Genomic DNA, 8,105 nt, shown 5'->3' with positions numbered 1-8,105 from the left:
AGCCACATAGTATATAGCACAGGCCACGCAGTATATAGGAGCCATGTAGTATATAGCAGACAAATACTACATGGCCTGTGCTATATACTATGTGACTATGTGGCTGCTATATACATACATATTGTAGAATACCCGATGCGTTAATACAGGCCACGCAATATATAACAGTGGCCGAGCAGTATATAACACAGCCACGTACTATATAACACAGCCCACGCAGTACATAGCAGCCACGCAGTATATAACACAGGCAACGTAGTATATAACACAGGCCATGCAGTATATAACACTGGCCACATAATATGTATCACAGCTCACGCAGTATATAGCAGCCACGTAGTATATAACACTGCCCACGCAGTATATAGCAGCCACGTAGTATATAACACTGTCCACGCAGTATATAACAGTGGCCACATAATATATAGCACAGCCCACGCAGTACATAACACAGCCCACATAGTATATAACAGTGCCTATGTAGTATATAACACAGCCACATACTATATAACACAGCCCACGCAGTATGTAGCAGCCACGCAGTATATAAAAGTGGGCACATAATATATAGCACAGTCCACACAGTATAGAACACAGCCCACATAGTATATAACACTGCCTATGTAGTATATAGCAGCCACACAGTATATAACAGTGGGCACATAATATATAGCACAGCCCACACAATATAGAACACAGCCCACATAGTATATAACTGCCACGCGGTATCTAACTCAGCCCACATAGTATACAGCAGTGTGGGCACCATATCCCTGTTAAAAAAATAATTTAAATAAAAAATAGTTATATACTCACCCCTGGGATCCAGCGGAGCTCCGACGATACGCGCGCGGCTGCCGCCATCTTCCGCTCCCAGGATGCATTGTGAAATTACCCAGATGACTTTAAGTTTTCTGGGTAATTTCGCAATGCATCGCCGGGAACGGAATATGGCGGCAGGCGCGTGTGGCTCAGCAGACTACGGAGGGTGAGAATAGCAGGTTTTTTGTTTTTTTATTATTTTTAACATTACATTTTTTTACTATTGACGCCGCATAGGCAGCATCAATAGTAAAAAGTTGGGGACACACAGGGTTAATAGCAGCGTTAACGGAGTGCGTTACCCGCGGCATAACGCGGTCCGTTACCGCCGGCATTAACCCTGTGTGAACGGTGACTGGAAGGCAGTATGCGGGTGCCGGGCATTGACTGCGCGGAGTAAGGAGCGGCCATTTTCTTCCGGAATGTGCCCGTCGCTGATTGCTCGTGGCTGTTTTGCCGCGACCAATCAGCGACTTGGATTTCCATGACAGACAGAGGCTGTGACCAATGAATATTCGTGACAGAATGACAGAAATTCAGACAGACAGACGGAAGTGACCCTTAGACAATTATATAGTAGATTACTTATATAGTTCTATCATATTCTGCAGCGCTTTACATACATTATCAGTGTCCCCATTGGGGCTCACAATCTACATTCCATATCAGTATGTCTTTGGAGTGTGGGAGAAATACAGAGCAATGGAGGAAACCCCTGTAAACACATGGAGAACATGCAAACATTCAAACTATTCACAGATGCTGTCCTTGGTGGGATTTGAACCCGGGACACCAGCACTGCAAGGCTTCCGAGCTAACTACTGAGACACCGTGCTGACCATGCTTTCGTCTTTTTGCCTTCATTTCGTTCCTACATCATTCATTTTAGATGCATTGGAATAAGAAATGGGTTTAGTGGTGTATGTAGTCTTAAAATTCCCATTCAGGTTTAATACTGTACATACTAATCCCAAAGCAGGACAAAAAACTGGTAATAACTTTGGTTTCTTGGTAAAACTAGTATGGTGAGTTTCTTTGACAAGTATTATTCCTGGGACTGGATTTCTGAGTACTGAAAAACAGTTCTCATAAAAAGCATAACCTGCATAACCAGAATAACCTGCCAGGAATGCATATATGAGGAATGACATAATTTCTGTCCATTATGACTTGCATTCTGAACATTTCAAGTTTTCCCCTCTAAAGGCTTTATTTCTTATTTTCAGGTGTCTCCAAGCTATTGGGTAGAGACTAGATTTCTCCCACACAAAATTCACAATGACATGAGGCATTTCTGCTCTCTTTGGTCTATGTAACAAACAGGCAAAAGCAGCAAGCGAATGGAGGACATTATACAGCAGTAAAGAGCATTGTAGCTGTGAATCCAGCATACAAGTGAGATAAAACAATTATTAGAAAGCAGCTGCACTTTCTATGGGTGTCTTTCTGACTGACTCCCTTTGCATCTCCTCCCCTTCCTTTCACTGTAAAATAATAGGCAGCTGTATTCTGACCCCCAAGTGAACTTGTAGTCTGACTTGCTGTAAACAAAATTAATTTTAGAAGTTGTTTAGAGTAAAATATGACTCTAAGATGCAAGGGGGAGTTGAAGAAGTGGATCATAAGTGAATTGATTTATGCAAAGTGTAGAAATATAGTGGTCATTTTTAAATGAGGTGGGTTAATTAGTAGCCTATAGAGAACTTGTATGAAATGCAGACGGAGATTGTCATAGAGGGGCAAGGGATAGATAGATAGAATGATTAGGTATATAGTTTGATATATGGATAATAGATAAATAAATGACAGACAGATAGTAGATAGATAGATAATAGATGATAGACAGATAATAGATAGATAATAGATAGATGATAGACAAATAATAGATGGATATATAAATAGATGATAGATAGATAGCTAGATAGATAGAGTCGCCATGCTGCAAATAAAAATCTCCAAACATGTCAGTTTATTTATGTCTTTCAGGAAGAAAAATCTGATTGTATATAACCACCTTTCATGATATTTTTATCAGTAAAATATTTCACGCTGTGTATTTTTGTTTGCTTTTACAATGGCGTTGTTTGTTTTGTTGAGTTCATCTCATTCTTGTCCTGGGAAAGTCAAAGAACTTTCATCGGTGGCTTTGATCAAGCAAGAAATTGCCAATAGCCTTTAATCTGAATCTTATAAAGTTATACGCTGATCTGAAGAGCTGATCTCCACTCTGTGTGCATCCGTTGTAAATAACCACTTCTCCGCCTCAAAACACTCTGTAAAACACAAAACACAATGAAAGCAGCATTTTCAAGGCCTAAGGCCATAGTACATTTCATAAAACCAATCACTGCGGTATAATAATGTGTGAAATATCCTTTATGTTACTTCAGCTAGAGTGTAAATGTATGGCTATAACATATTCATTAAGATAAAAAAACAAACACGCTATGTTAAAGTAACAGCGATGGTTCAAAGGAAGGAAATTAAAACGAATGTTAAGTGTTGGTTAAAAGAAATATGTAAGTCAAGACCAAGTAAATACATATTCTGTTATCCTGGAAATAATTAACACCTTGAAAGAAACATCAACATGAAAGCCTGTGCCTTCTTCAATGGAACACTGTCTAATAGGAGCGCATACAATTACAGAGGCATATGACACAGAATGCAAAATTGATGGGCTAAAGGTTTGCTAAAGAGCAGAATGGCTTGCCCTGAAAAAAATAATCAAAATTCACTTCTTGTTACTATGGTCAAAAAGTACCAAGAGACACTATTGCAACATAAGGTTTCGACTCGATTCTTCGCTTTGGACAATCTCTACTTGTTGGAAGGGGTAAGAGAATATGTGCTGATCACCAAGTGAACCCCTGATCCCTTATAACAAAATCTGAAAGTAAGTGTTTATTTTCCCTGCAGCGCCCTACATGGCTATATAAGATACTTCATACTTCATAGCAATCATCGGATTGTCGGCCAGCTTGAGATATACTCTTTGTAGACAATCTCCACTTTGGCCGTGAGACAACGATCATGAAAAGTCTTGTCTCTAGCAGTGGTCTGTGCATATAGCTTATATGGTGGAAACTCCACCATGCAGAGAGCTTTTACGTCAATGTATATGAAAATCTGCTGAACTCATATATATAGAATATACATAGGTACATAAAAGAATGTAAATTAGAATTTTATGGACTATAAGACGCACTGGACCATTTGACGAACCCTACATTTTGGAGTAGAAAATAGGAAAAAATGTTTTTAATAAAATGGTGGTCCATTTTATAGTCTGAATTTACAGTAGCTTACCGTGGATGGGGGGCTATGGCGCTGGAGCGGGGTCACAGGAGGCAGGGTACCTGCTGCAGGAGGCGAGCAGCGACAGCAGGAGTGGAGCGATGCTATATGTCAGACATAAAACAAGAGAACAGTGTATACATACACGATTGCATCATTGTCCGTAGTAAAAATAATAATAATATTAATTTTTATTTCTGTAGTGCCAAGATATTCTGCAGCACTTTATATTTTATAGGGGACTTGTACAGACACTAAAGACATTACAGAATAACATATAAAATCAACAGATACCAAAAGGAGTGAAGGCGCTGCTTGCAAACATACAATCTATGAGGAAGTAGGAGAAACATGAAAGGAGAATGGTAAAAAGTGCTTATATTGTACCGTCCAGCCATCAATAAACTATATAGGGGGATTTACAACGCTGCATGAACCAGTCACCAGCCAGTATCAGTACAAGGACTGACACAGAAAGCTAATAAGTGCATGGAGGATGTGGGAACAGATACTAAAAGGGTCCCGATTTGGAAGAAAATTTTGAGTGGGCAAAACAGGAAGTTAGATAAGTGTGGAGGTGATAGGCCAGTGTAAAGAAATGTGGCTTTAGGTCTTCTTAAAACTGGGGATATTGGGGATTAATCGATTTGTCCTGGGTAGTGCATTCCAAAGAATTGGCACAGAACATGAGAAGTCTTGGGGAGACGGGAGTGGGAGGTTTGGATTATTGAGGATGTTAATCTTAGGTCATTAGCAGAATGGAGGGCACGAGTAGGGTAGTAGACTGAGACAAGGGAGGAGATGTAGGGTGGTGCTGAACCAGGGAGCTATTTGTGGATGAGAGTGATACGTTTATATTGGATTCTGTTGTGGATGGGCAACTAGTGTAGGGACTGGCACAGGGTGGAGACATCAATGCAGCAATTGTAAAGGAATATGATCCTGGCTGCTGCATTCAGGACAGTTTGGAGAGGGGAGAGATTAGTGAGAGGAAGACCAATCAGTAGAGAGTTGCAATAGTCTAGACGAGAATGAATAAGAACAACAGTAAGAGTTTTTGCTGAGTCAAAGGTAAGAAAAGGTCGGATTCTAGAAATATTTGTGAGATGTACTGTAGGTGACATGAGCGGGCGAGTGATCGGATGTAAGGGGTGAAGGAAAGATCTGAATCAAGAGTGACCCTTCAAGAAAGCGGGAATGTCACTAGGGAGTAATGGTAAAAGCACACAAAGAAATGGTAATATCGGGTAAAGGTAGATTACTGGAGGGAGGAAACACAAGGTGTTCAGCATTTGACAAACTCAGTTTTAGATACAGTGAGGACATAATTTTAGAGAAAGCGGAAAGACAATCTCTGGTATTTTGTAATTATATGAGGTTGATGTCGGGAGATGATGTGTATAATTGAGTGTCATCCGCATAGAGATGGTACTGATGGTACTGAAAATCTACTGATGGTTTGTCCAATAGGTAAAGAATATAAGGAAAAAGAGGAGAGCGCCTACGACTGATCCTTGAGGATCTCCAATAGTAAGGGGAAGAGTAGTACAATAGTTCCCATAGGAATGATCACAAAAATCCACCCAGTCGGGAATGTGCATACACATGTGGTCAAAATTCTTAGTACCCCTTGTTTAATGACAGAAAAACCCACAATGGTCACAGAAATAGCTTGATTCTGACGAAAGTAATAATAAGTCAAAGATCTATGAAAAAGAACAAATGAAAGTCAGGCATTGCTTTTCAGCCATGCTTCCATAGAGTAAAAAAAAAAAAAAACTCATAAAATAGGCCTGGACAGAAATGATGGTACCCCTGAAAATAATTTGACAAAAGGGACATGTTAAATCATGATGTGTCCACTAACTAGCATCACAGGTGTCTACAATCTTGGAATCAGTGAGTGGCCTTTATATAGGGCTACAGATACTCACTGTGTTGTGTTGTTTGGTGACACGGTGTGTATCACACTCAACATGGACCAGGGGAAGTAAAGAGTTGTCTCAGGAGATTAGAAAGACAATTTTAGACAAATAAGTTAAAGGTCAAAGTTTTTAAGACCATCTCCAAGCAGATTGATGTTCCTGTGACTACAGTTGCACATATTATTCAGAAATTTAAGATCCATGGGACTGTAGCCAACCTTCCTGGACGTGGCCACAGGAGGAAAATTGATGACAAATCAAAGAGACGGATATACGATTGGTAATAAAAGAGCCCAGAAAAACTTCTAAGCAGATTAAAGGTGAACTTCAAGCTCAAGGAACATCAGTGTCAGATCGCACCATCTGTCGTTGTATGAGCCAAAGTGGACTTCATGGGAGACGACCAAGGAGGACACCATTGTTGAAAAAAATCATAAAAAAGCCATACTGGAATTTGCCAACTACAAGTTGACAAGTCACAAAGCTACTGGGAGAATGTCCTATGGACAGATGAGACAAAAATGGATCTTTTTGGCAAGGCACATCAGCTCTATTTTCACAGATGGAAAAAAAGAAGCATATCAAGAAAAGAACACTGTCCCTACTGTGAAACATGGAGGAGGCTCTGTTATGTTCTCGGGCTGCTTTGCTGCTTCTGGCACAGGGGGTCTAGAATCTGTGGATGGTACAATGAAATCTCAAGACTATCACGGGATTCTAGAGAGAAATGTGCTGCCCAGTGTCAGAAAGCTTGCTCTCAGTCGCAGGTCATGGGTCTTGCAACAGGATAATGACCGAAAACACACAGCTAAAAACACCCAAAAATGCCTAAAAGGAAATCATTGGACTATTCTGAAGTGGCTTTCTATGATCCCTGACCTAAATCCTATTGAACGTCTTTGGAAAGAGCTGAAACATGCTGTCTGGAAAAAGGCAGCCTTCAAACACAAGACAACTGGAGCAGTTTGCTCCTGAGGAGTGGGCCAAAATACCTGTCGAGAGGTGCAGAAGTCTCATTGACAGTTACAGGAATCGTTTGATTGCAGTGATTGCCTCAAAAGGTTGTGGAACAAAGTATCAAGTTAAGGGTACAATCATTTCTGTCCAGGCCTATTTCACAAGTTTTATTTTTTTTTAATTTGTGGAAGCATGGTTAAAAAGCAATGTCTGACTTTCATTGGTTCATTTTCATAGAATTTTTATTTATTATTACTTTTGTCAGATTCAAGTTATTTCTGTGACCATTGTGGGTTTTTCTGTCATTAAACGAGGGGTACCAACAATTTTGACCATGTGTGTAGGGACTCAAGGTGGATAATAGGACTGAGTGGAATGGTTGACATGAAAAATCCAGGAGTGGAATGGATAAATCAGTCATCATAGATGCAGAATGGCTAGACAAAGAAACACAAAAGAAAATTAACACCAACTACTGAGACGAATGAATAAAAAAAAACTATAAAACACTGAATAAATCTCTAAAACGAATACAAAATAATAAAAAAAAGTATAGCTAGATGACAAGGTGGTCAGAGAAAAGGATCAAAACTGACATTTTCATTCAGGCAATGGAGATATATTGTTTTTGAGTTCCATATACATTTTGTTTCCCTTTGTGCCAAAATTTGGCTAATGTTTCCACCATGTACTGTGGGTATGATCCTGTCAATTCTTCTTACTATCAGTAGGGTTTGATTACAGTTGAAACACATTTAAAAGTGCTTGGGAATTGTTTTGAGCAAAGAAATGTTATTTTCTTTTTGGACTGCAATGATCTTGTTGCTGTATTTCCTTACCCGGACCTTAAATTGCCGGGAGGCAAGGCCAACTTATAACCACTGCATAATACACCAATGCCTTAGTTTCATAGTTAATGTAGTGAGCTGCATTTCCCCTGTATATCAATCGATTGTTGTCATTATTTTTTCACTTTAGCACATTTGGCCTTCATTTAGTTTTTTCTGCATTGTCTTTTATTCTTTTTACTTGTAGCTTCTGAATTGTAAAGTGCTGTGGAATATGATGGTGCTATAGAAATATAAATTATCATTACCAATACAT

The sequence above is a fragment of the Ranitomeya imitator genome, chromosome 5 (genome assembly GCF_032444005.1).
Source record: "Ranitomeya imitator isolate aRanImi1 chromosome 5, aRanImi1.pri, whole genome shotgun sequence".
In the NCBI taxonomy this organism is placed as follows: Eukaryota; Metazoa; Chordata; class Amphibia; order Anura; family Dendrobatidae; genus Ranitomeya; species Ranitomeya imitator.
This window is presented reverse-complemented; position numbering follows the sequence as displayed.